This window comes from Cavia porcellus, unplaced genomic scaffold, assembly GCF_034190915.1.
Source record: "Cavia porcellus strain 051 isolate PalLab524CR breed Dunkin Hartley unplaced genomic scaffold, mCavPor4.1 scaffold_7, whole genome shotgun sequence".
NCBI classification, from domain to species: domain Eukaryota; kingdom Metazoa; phylum Chordata; class Mammalia; order Rodentia; family Caviidae; genus Cavia; species Cavia porcellus.
Genome location: NW_026947490.1, coordinates 48,348,262 through 48,361,805, shown reverse-complemented (window position 1 = coordinate 48,361,805; position 13,544 = coordinate 48,348,262). Strand labels below are relative to the sequence as shown.

The following is a 13,544-nucleotide window of genomic DNA, read 5'->3' as shown; positions in this document are numbered from 1 at the left end:
GAAAGGGGTATTTTGGGGTTTGGACTCACCTATCTCTGCCTAAGTATCTTTTGAAATACTTTTGAAAGACTGGTTTAGTGATCACTTATTTCTTTAAGATATTTTTGGTCATGGAAATTGTTTAACTCTCCAAAAATGTTGAAGGTTAATTTTGCAGGACATAGAAGCCTGGGTGGATAATTGTTTTCTTTGGGGGCTGGAAAATGTGGTTCAGACTTCTCCTTCTCTTTATGGTTGTGGTGAGAAATCTTATAATTCCTTTATAAGTAACTTGCTGTTTTGATTTTTTTTCCAGAAGTCTATTTTATTTCAAAGAGAAAAAATACAAAATTTCAACAATCAATGTTTGCACATGCATGTCTGATTTATTTCACTTAAGAGTATGATCTTGGACCTTCTTTTAATCTGAGGAGCTTTGCTGCCAGAGGAGTTGGGTTCCTGCACACCATTAGAGACCTAGGGAGAGTCGATCCTAGCTCCCAGTGATCTGGGACCCGCCTGACTTGCAGCCATGATGGACTGGGCTCTGCAGGTTTCGGGTCTGCATGGGCCATACCCAGTGATCTTTTTTAAATCCTTGTAGCTAAACTGCCCAAGGAGGTTTCAGGCCTGCCTGGGCCCCACCAGTGACCTTTTTTCAATCTGGAGAACTTCATTGCCAGAGGAGGTGGGTTCCTGCACACCATCCAAGCCTTGGGAGAGTTTGATATCATTGCTCCCAGTGACCAGGGACCAGTCTGGCTTGCAGCCAAACTAGACTGGGCTCTGCCGGTTTCAGGCCTGCCTGGGCCATGCCCAGTGACCTTTCAATCTGGGGAGCTGCACTGCCAGAGGAGGTTTCAGGCCTGCCTGGGCTGCACCAAGTGACCTTCTTTCAATCCGGGGAGCTGCTGCACTTCCAGAGGAGTTCCAGGAGCCCAGGACATAGGAGACAATTTCCAACACATCCAGGGGAAGCTTTGGAAAAATATATGAAATACGGAAATATAGAAAAATGACAAAATAAAAGACCAAAATACAATCTCAAACATCCAGCCCATACCAAGAAAGTCTAGGAGCCATGTACATAGAAGAAAATATATGCTATATGCCTGAAATACCTGAAATTCTAGTAACTGAAATAATCAACCCTGGGAAGCTTTAAAAGGATTCAAACTAGAAATGATTTCCCAGATAAAAGAAAAAAATGATAAAAGTAATGACAGAGATGCTGAACACATCTAAAGAAGACACAGTTAAAAAATTAGAGGGACAAAACAAAAAGATAGACTCTCTGGGTGAACAATATAAGAAACAAATAGAATACATAAAACAGATTCAAAGAGATACATAGGAAATCAAAATATCAATTGAAAGTTGTCAAAACCACCTCAATGGAAGTGAAGATAGAATTTCAGACCTTGAAGACAAGATTGCAGCTAGTGATCAGGAAAGGAAAGATCTTCTAAAAATAACAAAGAATCAGGAAATAACAATTCAACAGCTGCGAGATGATGCAAAAAACAATATAAGATTGAGATGATAAATGAAAATAAAGGGGATAACACAAATGATATCAAGAGGCTGTTTACAGAAGTAATAGCTGAAAATTTTCCAAACATGAGAATGGAAACTGACATTAGGATTAGTGAAGCATATAGAACTCCAAACAGTCATAACCAAAATAAAACTACACCCAGAGATATAATAATCACCATCCCAGAAATCCAACATGCGAATAGAATATTAAAAGCTTTTAGAGAGAAGAGACAGATCACCTATAAAGGAAAACCTATCAGAATCACAGGAGACTTCTCAACACAAAAAAAAAAAATGAAGTCAAGAAGAGCATAGAATGAAGTATTTCAGATCCTAAAGGAAAATGATTTCCAACCTAGACTGATGTACCCTGAAAAACTATCCTTCAAAATGGATGGAGAAATAAGATATTTCCATGACAAAGAACAGCTGAAAAACTTCATGATCACCAAGCCAACCCTGCAAAGAATACTGAAAGACATTCTAGATACACATAGGAAAAATCACTAAGCAAGGCAGACAACTAAACATAAAGATGCAACAGCAGAAAGATAACATGTCAACAATAAACCAATATAAAACAGTTATAACCATTAATGTAAATGGTCTCAATTCACCAATTAAAAGAAAAGACTGGCATAATGGATTAAGAAACAACATCCAACCATATGCTGTCTACAAGAAACCCATCTAACCCGAAAGGAAACTCACAGACTGAAAGTCAAAGGATGGAAAACAATACTTCATGCAACAGGAACCAAAACAAAGTCAGGGTAGCTATTCTGTTAGCAGACAATGTGAACTTCAAACCAAGAATGACTGAAGAGATAAAGAAGGTCACTACATACTGGTTAGGGGAAAATTTCAAGAAGAAGAGATAACAATCTTAAATATTATGAACCAAATTTCAGAGCACCCAGTTACACAAAGCAAGTATTAATAGAAATGAAAAATCAAATAAGCAATAACACAATTATAACAGGAGACCTTAACACAGCATTGACTCCAAGGAACAGATCAACCAGACAGAAAATCAGCAAAGAAATAACAGAACTCAATCACACCTATGAATAAATGGACTTGATAGACATATACAGAGTGTTCCATCCTACAACATCAGAATATACATTCTTCTCAGCAGTACTTGGGACATTCTCTAAAATAGAACACATACTAGCCCAGAGAACATATTTAAATAAATGCAAAAGAGTTGAAATTATCCTATGCATGTTATCAGATCATAGTGCCATGAAACTAGAAATTAATGATAAAAAAACTGCAAAACCCCCACTAATACATGGAAATTGAATAACACACTCTTGAACACTTGGTGGGTCACAGGGGAAATTAAAGAAGAAATTAAACAATATCTACAAGCAGACAAAAATACAAATACAACTTACCGGGATCTGTGGGGTGCAATGAAAGCAGTCTTCAGAGGAAAATGAGTTCCTGAGTTCCTGAGTTCCCAAATCAGGAAAACAGAACAAATACAAATAAAGAACCTGATGGTACACGTCAAACATCTAGAAAAAGAAGAGCAAGTCAAGCCCAAAGCCAAAACAAGGGAGGAAATTATAAAAATCCAAGCAGAAATTAATGCAATAGAGACTAAGAAAATAATCCAAAGAGTCAATGAATAAAAAGAATTGCTTCTTTTAAAGAATAAATAAAATTGATAAGCCCCTAGGGAACCTAATTTACAAAAGGAAAGAAAAAGCTCAAATTCGTGCAATAAGGAATGAAAAAGGTGAAATCACTACAGACTCTGTGGAAATACAGAAGATCATCAACACCTGTTTCAAAAACCTCTATTCTCATAGCTTCGATAACAGAAGAAGAAATAGGCATATTCCTGGAAATATATGAAGTACCAAAGCTAGATCAAGAAGATGTAAAACTGCAGAATAACCCAATTTCTATTAATGAAATTGAAAAGGTAATTAAGTCCTTACCTACAAAGAAGAGCCCAGGCCCAGATGGATTCACTGCGGAATTCTAAAAGAAATACAAAGAAGACTTAATGCCAACACTTCTCAAACTCTTCAATGAAATCCAAAGGAAAGCAACTCTTTCTAAGTCATTCCTGGAAGCAAATATTACTCTAGTACCAAAACCTGAGAAAGACTCAACTGAAAAAGAGAACTACAAGCCATTTTCCCTAATGAACACAGATGCAAAAATCCTCAATGAAATATTGGTAAACAGGAAATCATCAAGAAGATTACACACCATGACCAAGTGGGATTCATCCCAGGCATGCAGGGATGGTTCAACATATGTAAATCAATAAATGTAATCCACCATATCAATGAAGCCAAAAGTAAGAATCACATAATCATTTCTATAGATGCAGAAAAAGCTTTTGATAAGGTCCAACATTCATTTATGATAAGAATCATACAGAAAATTGGAATAGATGGTCTTTACCTCAATATGATAAAAGTCATCTATGACAAACCAACAGTCAGTATAATATTAAATGGCCAAAAACTGCAGGCCTTTACCTTAAAATCAGGCATAAGACAAGGATGTCTCCTGTCATCGCTCCTATTTAAGATAGTACTAGAAATACTAGCCAGAGCAATTAGACAAGAAAGACAAATAAAAAGAGTAAAGATAGGAAAAGTAGAAGTTAAATTATAATTATTTGTGGATGACATGATACTCTACATAGAAGACCCCCTAAATGCCATTAAAATACTCCTAGATATGATAAATAAATTCAGGAATATAGCTGGATAATCAATATCAATACTCAAAAATCAATAACATTCCTATACACTAACAGCAAAATCACAGAGAGAGAAATAAGAGAAGCCACACCCTTCACACTAGCAACCAAAAATATGAAAGGAATTATTCTCATGAAAGAAGTGAAAGATCTATATAGGGAAAATTATAATACACCAAAAAAAGAAATTGAAGAAGATCTCAGAAAATAGAGAGACATCCCTTGCTCATAAATAGGAAGAATAAGTGTTGTGAAAATGATCATTCTCCCAAAACTGTTATACAGATTCAATGCAATCCCAATAAAAATACCATCAACATACATCATAGATCTAGATAAATCTGTCCTCAAATGCATCTGGAACCAAAAGAGACCTAGAATAGCAAAGACAGTTCTAAGCAGCAAAGTCAAGGCAGGAGGCATCGCAATTGTAAAATCAACATGGTACTGGAATAAAAACAGAGCCAAAGATCACTGGAATACATTAGAGGATACAACCAAAACTACAAACACACGCAACCACCTTATCTTTGATAAAGGAGCCAAACATGTTCACTGGAAGAATGACGATTTCTTTAATAAATGGTGTTGCAAAAACTAGATCTCCATATGTCGAAAACTAAAACTAGACCCATGCCTATCACCATCTACTAAGATAAAATCTTAATATATCAAATATCTGAATATTAAAACAGAAACACTAAATCTACTGGAAGACAAAGTAGGTAAAAATCTTGAAGACATAGGGGTAGGTAGAGAATTCATGAATAGGAATCAACAGGTATATTTCCCAGAATCAATAACTGGGATCATGTCTTATTAAAAAGTTTCTGCATGTCAAAAGAAATCTCCAACATAGTGTAAAGAAAATCCACAAACTGGGACTTTGGGAGAACATGGCAGACAGACAACAGCAACTACCGAAGGCTCTCTGAAAGGCTCGGCTCAGAGGCCAGGAATGATGCGGACTAAGGAGACACGAACCAGTAGAGATATGCTCTGCTGACTCAGGAACGAACTGGGCTGAGAGAAACCAACTTCGAATACAGTCCTGGCGCTAAAATAGGAACAGAAAAGACTCGGTGTAGAGGCTCGACCCCTCGCCATTGGAAACCACGATTTGGGTTTCCCGCCGCCTGGCGGCTGGCTGCCTCCACAGCGGCTCGGCAAGGAGAGACGCGCCGAGCTCTGGGAACAGGAGTCTGCGAACAGAGTCGAAAACAGGACAGACAAGGAGGTGTACACGAAAACTGACTGGTGGCGAGGTGAGTGAGAAACTGACCCCCTACCACAGTTTGACTCCAGCGGAGGTCTTTCTGGGCTCAGGCAGTCCTGTAAGAGCAGGGCGCGGTGGCAACTCCAGCCACACATTCCCCTCTTGGACGGGATTGGTGAAAAGTGCCTGGCCTGCGTGACGCTGCCGGCGGACTCCCTAGGCTGGCCTAACCCAGATCCCAGAGCCTGACGGTGGCCCAGAGGGGCGACTGACTCCCGCGTAGGCTGCCTCCTCCGCGACTCCCTGGTGCGCAGCGGTGGGCGGGAACAACTAGCCAGCACAATTTGATCAGACTGTGGCTGACAGGCAGGGAAGCCGGGCCTCTTATGTAAGCTTGCATTTTATAAGGAACAGAAAATATGGGGAAGGGAAGCAACAAAAAAGGCTCCTCGGCCCCCAATCCTGAGAAACAGGCAATAGTGGACACCGCACCAATATACATTAAGCGCCATATAGAGAGCCTCATAGACCAATTCAGGAATGAAGTTATCAATGACCTGAAGCTAGAAGTATGCAGAATAGTTAGAGAAATGCTAAGCACCACCCAGGAAAAAACAGATGGTGGAATGGAAGAACAGAAAAAGAGGGGAGAATTGCTTGATGGAGAAAACAGAGAAAGCATTGAATATGTGAAGCAGGTTCAAAGGGACTATCAAGAAATTAAGAAGTCTATCCAAGACTGGCATAACAGCTTGAAAGAAACTAAGGACAGACTATCTGAACTGGAGGGCAAGACTTGAAATATGGGAGAATGAAATGAAAAACTTCTTAAAAATAACAAAGAAACAAACAGCAATAATACAAAGACAAGAAGAAGATAAGAGGAGCCATAACTTAAGGATTAAGAACATAAAAGAAGAAGTAGGGACACAAACAAGTGAACTACAAAAGCTACTCACAGAAATAATCCAGGAGAATTTTCCTAATTTAGCAAAAGGTAAAGATACTCAGATGTATGAGGCATACAGGACCCCAGCTACCTACAACCCTAACAGAGAAACACCCAGGCATATAATAATAAAAATTCCAGAAATTCAATACAAGAACAGAATATTAAAAGCTGTAAGAGACAAGAAACAGATCACTTACAAGGGAACACCCATCAGAATTACAGCAGATTTCTCTTCACAAACCATCAAATCACGAAGAGGGTGGGGGGAAATAATTCAAGCTTTGAAAGATAATAATCTCCAGCCAAGATTGAGATATCCCGCACAACTGTCCCTGGAAATTGATGGAAAAACGAGGTGCTTCCAGGATAAAGAGGAACTGGGGGAATTTGCAACCACCAATTCAACCCTACAGAAAGTATTGCAGGATATTCTAAAAAAAGAAAAATACAAAGAACCCAGAAATAGTGGCGGGGAGGCCACAACGAATGGAGCAGAGAACAAAATGAAGAAGACAAACTGACAGCTACTGACAGAAAAAGAGCTCAACAAAAATGAGACAGAGAAGAGTGGATGATAGGAACAGCTATTTTGGAGAAAATGACATCTTAATAGGTAATGCTGATTTAGTACCATCTTGTTTTGAAGTCTCATCTAGCTTTTGTTCTTCTGTCTCCAATGGTCTAAACAGGTTGTATCTTATTGGATTTTGTTATGTACGATAGTATAAGCAAAAACCTTTTAAAGACAAGGAGATTATACAGAGACCATTGTTCATTTTCTGTTAGTCGATTCTAAATACTCTATAATGCTGTCATTCTCTTAAATGGTTTTACATTGTTTTGATATACTTAATGCTACAGTATATGAAGTTGTACTCAAGGACTTCAGGGAGGGAGTCAATATGGTAACTATTTTTGGGTCGGAAATATCTGGTGGTGAAACACTATTCTGCTTAAATGGTTATGTTTTGATCTGCGCTGTTTCGCTGTTATGCCCTCTTTTTTCTCAATCTCCACTCCATTATTTACTTTTTTATTTTTATCCGTTTAATTAAAGGGAAAAAATAGCAGGATATAATATAGTAACCCACTTTGACTTTCTATTATCTCGATTTGAAGCCCTGTATTACTCTCACCATCTTGTTTTTGACTGATGTTCCCCTATTCTGTTTTGCTGGATAGTATCAGGTTCGAAAGTTTAGGCATCAGCTGAGAAGATAATGAGATTCATTTTAACGCCCATCCTCGTTGACTTTTATCTACTTTTGAAGACCTACAATGTCTCCAGTGTTTTGGTTTTGTCAGTTTTGTTCTTTACTGTTTTGTTCAATTGTATTATAACTAATGATATAGGCAATTCTATTAGAGATAGCGGGAGGCATTATGGTAACCATTGTTGATCACCTTGTATTATGTTTTTATATTATCTATTATATCCACCCTTTTGACTTGACCGATTCTGTTCTGTTATGTCACATTTGGTTTTACTCTCTTCCAAAAAAGCAATAAGAACCGTGGGAGCAATGAAACCCAAAATGTGTAATAGTCACTGTACAAAAGAGAGGAAAAGAAAGTGCTCTAAACTATATAACTGCATGTATATTTAAGTGTATAAGATAGAAAATGATATCACAGAGTTTTATTGGATCATTGAACAGAACTGTTTGCAGTATCATTGTTGGAATGTCCACTCTACAAGCTTTAATTGTGTGACTTGAACAATTATTTCTAAGATGGCAATATGTAATTCATTAACTAGTGATTTCCTACTGCGCATTTTTTTCTTCTGTAAATCTGTATAACTTGTACCCCTTCACTGTTTTTTTTCTTTCTTTTCTTTTCTCCTTAAATAAAAATTAAAAAAAAAAAGAAAATCCACAAACTGGAAAAAAATCTTAGTGAACTGTCCCTCAGACAAAGGACTTCTGTCTAAAACATATAAAGAATTTTAAAAAATCAGACTCCCAAAATTCAAAGACCCAATCCAAAAATGGGCATCCGAGATGAATACACTATTCTTAGGTGAAGAAATACAAGTGGCAAATAAATACATGAAAAAATGTTCAGCACAATCATTATTCATTAGAGAAATGCAAATTAAAACAACACTGAGATTCCATCTCACTCCAGAAAGAATGGCCAGGACCAAGAAAACTATCAACAACAAATGCTGGAGAGGCTGTGTGGAAAAAGGAACCCTCCTGCACTGTTGGTGGGAGTGTAGACTGGTACAACAACTGTGGAGATCAGCCTGGAGATTCCTCAAAAAGCTGGGTTTGGAAGTCCCATTTAACCCAGCTATTCCACTTCTAGGCATATTCCCAGAAGAACTGAAAACATCATACCACAGTTATATATGTGCACCAATATTTATAGCAGCATAATTTATTTATAGCAGCCAGATTTTGGAAACAACCTAAGTGTCCATTAACTGAGGAATGGATAAAAGATTTGTGGTATTTTTGTACAATAGGGTACTACTCAGCTATAAAGAATGATCACATTTAGATATTTATAAATAAATGAATGCAACTTGAGACCCTACTCATAAGCAAAATAAATCACACTTACATGAATAAATACAATATAGCCTCCCTAGTGTAAGAAATGGTAAGAAGTTTATGCTAATCATGATTCTCCATTACATTGCTTTGAAGCCTTATAATGATTGCATTCATTATTTGGAATGGGTTTACCATAGTCTGTTTGATTTTATTATGTGTGATGGTATGGACAGCTATATTGAAGAAAACAAGACATTATAATAGCCAGTGCTGATTTAATATTATCCTACTCTGAAGTCCTACCATGCTTTTGTCCTTCTCTTTCCATTGGTTCTATCAAATTGTATCTTATTGGATTGTATTATGTGTGATAGTATAAACAAATTTTCTATCAAAAATGAGATAATAGAGTAGCCATTGCTCATTTTCTGTTATTTGGTTCTGAATTCCCTGTAATACTTTCATTTTCTTGAATCATTGTATACTACTTTGTTATGTTTGATACTATTGTATATGAAGTTATGCTCAACTATTTCAAAGAAAGAGACATTATGGTAGATACTGTTAATTGCAGGTTGTTTTCTGGTGAAATACTGTGTTGCTTACATTGTTCTGTTCTGATCTGCTTTGTTATGTCCTGTTTTGTCTTAATCTCTTTAAAATAAAAAAGAATATGTTCTTAGGTTGCACCCATTTATCTATGAAAGCCTCAAATTTTTCCTTCTTCGTGGCTTAGTTATAGTCCATCAAAATGTATGACATCTTTTTTATTTATTCTTCAGTTGATGGTCTGTTAGCTTGTCTTCAATGCTCTGAACACTGGTGAACATATATCACTCTGGCGTAATGTTTTTAATTCTGGGAAGATGCCCAGAAGGGAATACCTGGGTCAATTTGGCCCTCCAACCCTAGTTTTTAAGGGAATTTCCACATGAATTCCACAGTGGTCACACAAGTCTACATTCCCACCAACAATAGAGAAGGATTCCTTTTCTCCCACAGCCTCTGCAACATTCATTATTGGTGAATTTCTTGATAATAGCCATTGTTTCTAGAGTAAGGTAGAATATCAATGTTGTTTTAATTTCCATCTCTTGAATTACCATTGATGTCAAATATTTTTTTCTAAATATTTATCTTAGCTTGTGTTTCTTCATCTGAGAATTGTGTATTCATCTTGGATGCCCATTGTTGGATCAGGTCTTTAAATCTAGGAAGACTGATTTTTTAAAAATTTTTTATATGGTCTTAATATTAATCCTTTGTCTGAGGAACAGCTGGCAAACTTTTCCTCCCACATTGCAAGTTGCCTTTTTCACTCTATTGTTGGTTTCCCTTGTTGCACAAAATCTTTTTACTAACGTGAGATCCCAGTTGTTGATTCTTTGTGATAGTTCCTGTGCAGAGTTTTGTTCGTAAAGTCTTTGCCTGTACCAATGTCTTTAAAAGTTTTACCTACTCTATCTTCTAGCAGATTTAACGTTTCTTTTTAAATATTTAGATCATTCATCCATTCCAAATTTAGTTTAATACATGGTGAAAGATATGGGTCCAACTTTAATGGTGCACTGTTGGTTTTTCCGGCAACATTTATTAAAGAGACTCTGTTTCTTCCAGTGAAACTGGTTGGCGTCTTTGTTAAAGATAAGGTGGTTTGGTGTCTGAAGTTGTTTCTGCATCTTGTAATCTGTTCCATTGATCTTTGGGTGTGTTTTGTTGCCAGTAGCACACTGTTTTTATCATAGTAGCTTTATCGTATAATTTTAAGTCAGGAATTGAGATGCCCCCTGCCTTGCCTGTGTTGCCCAGGATTGCCTTTGCTATTCTAGAACCCATTTGATTCCAGATGAATTTTAGATCTGTTTTTCTCTAATTCTGTGAGATATGCTATTGAAATTTGGATTGGAATTGCATTGAATCTGTATAAAAGTTTTGGAAGTATGGTCAGTTTCACTATATTGGCTCTTCCAACCCAACAGCATGGACTATCACTCCATTTTAAATATTCTCTTTAATCGTCTTTTTCAGAGTACTGTAGTTTTCACTAGGAAGGTCGTCCACATCCTTTGTTAGCCTGACTTCTAGGTATTTCATTTTTTGTGATGCTATTGTGGAAGGTGTTGTTTCCCTGATTTCTCTCTCAGTGAGTTTGTGATTTGTGTACAGGAAGGCTATTGAATTTTGAGTGTCAACTTTGTATCCAGCTATGTTACTGAATTTGCTTATTAAATCTAGTAGTCTTTTGGTGGAGTTTTTGGGGTCTTGTATGTAGAGTATCAGGTCATGTTCAGATAATGATGGATTAATTTCTTACTTCCCTATCTTTATTCTTTTTATTTCTTCCTTTTGTCTAATTGTTCTAGCTAAAGTTTCCAGGTCCATGTTGAATAATAATGAAGACAGGGAACATCATAGTCTTATTTTTTATTTTAGTTTTCAGTTTTTGTCCATTTAGTATGATGTTCGATGTTGGTTTGTTATAAATGGCCTTTATCAGGTTGAGTAAAGATCATTTATTGCAATTTTCTGTAGGTTTTTTATTGCAAATAGGTGCTGGACTTTGTCAAAAACTTTTTCTGCACTTATTGAGATGATCACATGATTTTTATCTTTGGCTCTGTTAATATCGTGTCTTATATTTATTGATTTGTGTATGTTGAATCCTACTTTATCATAGTGTATAATCATGATGATTTGCTGCATTGTGTTTGTTAGTACCTTATTGAGAATTTTTGCATCTATATTCATAATGGAAATTGGCCTGTAGTTCTCTTCCTTATTTGCATCCTTCTCTGGTTTTATTATCAGGGTAATGCTTGCTGTCAGAAATGAATTTGTATTTTTTCACATTCAACTTTGTTAAAGAGTTTGAGAAGTAGTGTTATTATGTCTTCCCTAAATTTCTTGCAGAATTCAGCCATGAATCCATCAGGGCCTGAGCTTTTCTTTGTTGATAGGTTTTTAATTACATCTCAAGTTACATCTATTGATACTGGGTTATTTAGGATTTTTATACCTTCTTGATTTAGCTTTGGTAATTCACATGTATCTAGGAATCTGCCCATTTCCTCTGTATTTTCCATCTTATTAGAATGCAAGTTTTCAAAGTAGATATAGATGATCTTCTGAATTTCTGCAGGGTCTGTTGTAGTTTCACCCTTTCATTCCAAATTGCATGGATTTGAATCTTTCTTTCTTTCTTTCTTTCTAAAGGATGGCTAAAGGTTTTGCCAATTTTATTTAATCTTTCAAGGAACAAACTCTTCTATTCATTGATTCTTTGTATTTTTTTTTTAGTCTCCAAAATGTTAATTTCTTCTCTGATCATTATAATTTCCTCCCTAATATGAGCTTTTAGCCTAACTTGCTCTTATTTTTCTAGAAACCTGAGGTTCACCACTAAGTTGTTTATATTCACTTGCTCTGTTTTCCTGGTATGGGTATTTACTGCTATAAATTTTCCTCTTAAGAATGTTGTCATTGTGTCCCACAAGTTCCATTACATTGTACTGTCCTTACCATTCAACTGTAAAAATGGTATAATTTCTTCTTAAATTTCATCTGTGACCCATTGCTTGTTATTTAATTTCCATGTGTTTATGAAGTTCTTGTGGTTTCTTTTGCCATGGACTTTCAATTTCATTGCATTGTGGTCTGATAGTATTCATAGGATAATTTGAATTCCTTTGCATTTACTTAAGCGTGTTCAATGGGTTGGTATATGGTCTATTTTGGACAACCTTCTGTATGAAGCTGGAAAGAATGTGTTTTCTGATGTTGTAGGGTGGAACACTCTATAAACATCTTCTAAGTCCATTTTTTCAACTGTTTGGTTCATTATTAATTTTTATCCAGTTAATCTGCCTTTTTGTGACAGTGAGGTAGTAAGATCTCTCAATGCAATTGTATTAGGATTTATTTGATTTTTCATGTCCATTAGTATTTGTTTTATATAGTTGAATGAACTGGTGTTTGTTGCATATATATTTATGATTGCTATCTCTTCCTCTTGGGTTATTCCCTTTAGGAGGATGTAGTGACCTTCTTTATCTCTCTTAATCAGTCTTGGTTTAAAATTCACTTTGTCTACAAATAGAATAGCTACTCCTACTTTTTCAGGGTTCCTGTCACAAGGTGTATTGTTTTACCTCCTTTGATTTTCAGTCTATGAATATCTTTTTGAACGAAAATTATTTCTTGTAAGCAGCATATTGTTAAGTCTTGCTTCTTGATTCATTTTGCCAGTCTGTGTCTTTTGATTGGTGAATTGAGACCATTAACATTGATGGTTATAACTAATATGTATTGGCTTATCCTTATCATGTTATTTTCCTGCTTTTGGTATCCCCTCTTTCCCCCCCCCTCTAATTATTTACTTTGTCTGATAGATTATTTCTGTTGGGGTTCATGGAGATGTAGTTCTTCTTATCTCCTTTTAGAATGTCCTTTAGAATATTTTGAAATGCTGATTTGATAGTTATAAATTTCTTTAATTTTATTATCATGAAAGTATCTTATTTCTCCATAGTTTTGAAAGATAGTTTTGTGGGATATGTCAATCTGGGTTGAAAGTTTTCTTTTAGAACTTGAAATATTTCACTCTAAGCTGCTCTGGACTTG

The 13,544-nt window shown here is 36.1% G+C and overlaps 1 protein-coding gene across 1 annotated transcript in view; it reads right to left on the bottom strand.

The window, feature by feature from the left end:
* Nucleotides 1-325: 325 nt before the first annotated feature.
* Slamf7 (SLAM family member 7) overlaps nucleotides 326-13,544 on the bottom strand; it is a 61,127-nt gene continuing 47,908 nt past the window's right edge. Inside the window, exon 9 of the transcript XR_010048815.1 lies at nucleotides 326-957. The gene's annotated coding sequence lies outside the window, so the exon portion shown is untranslated. The remainder of the gene's footprint in view (nucleotides 958-13,544) is intronic.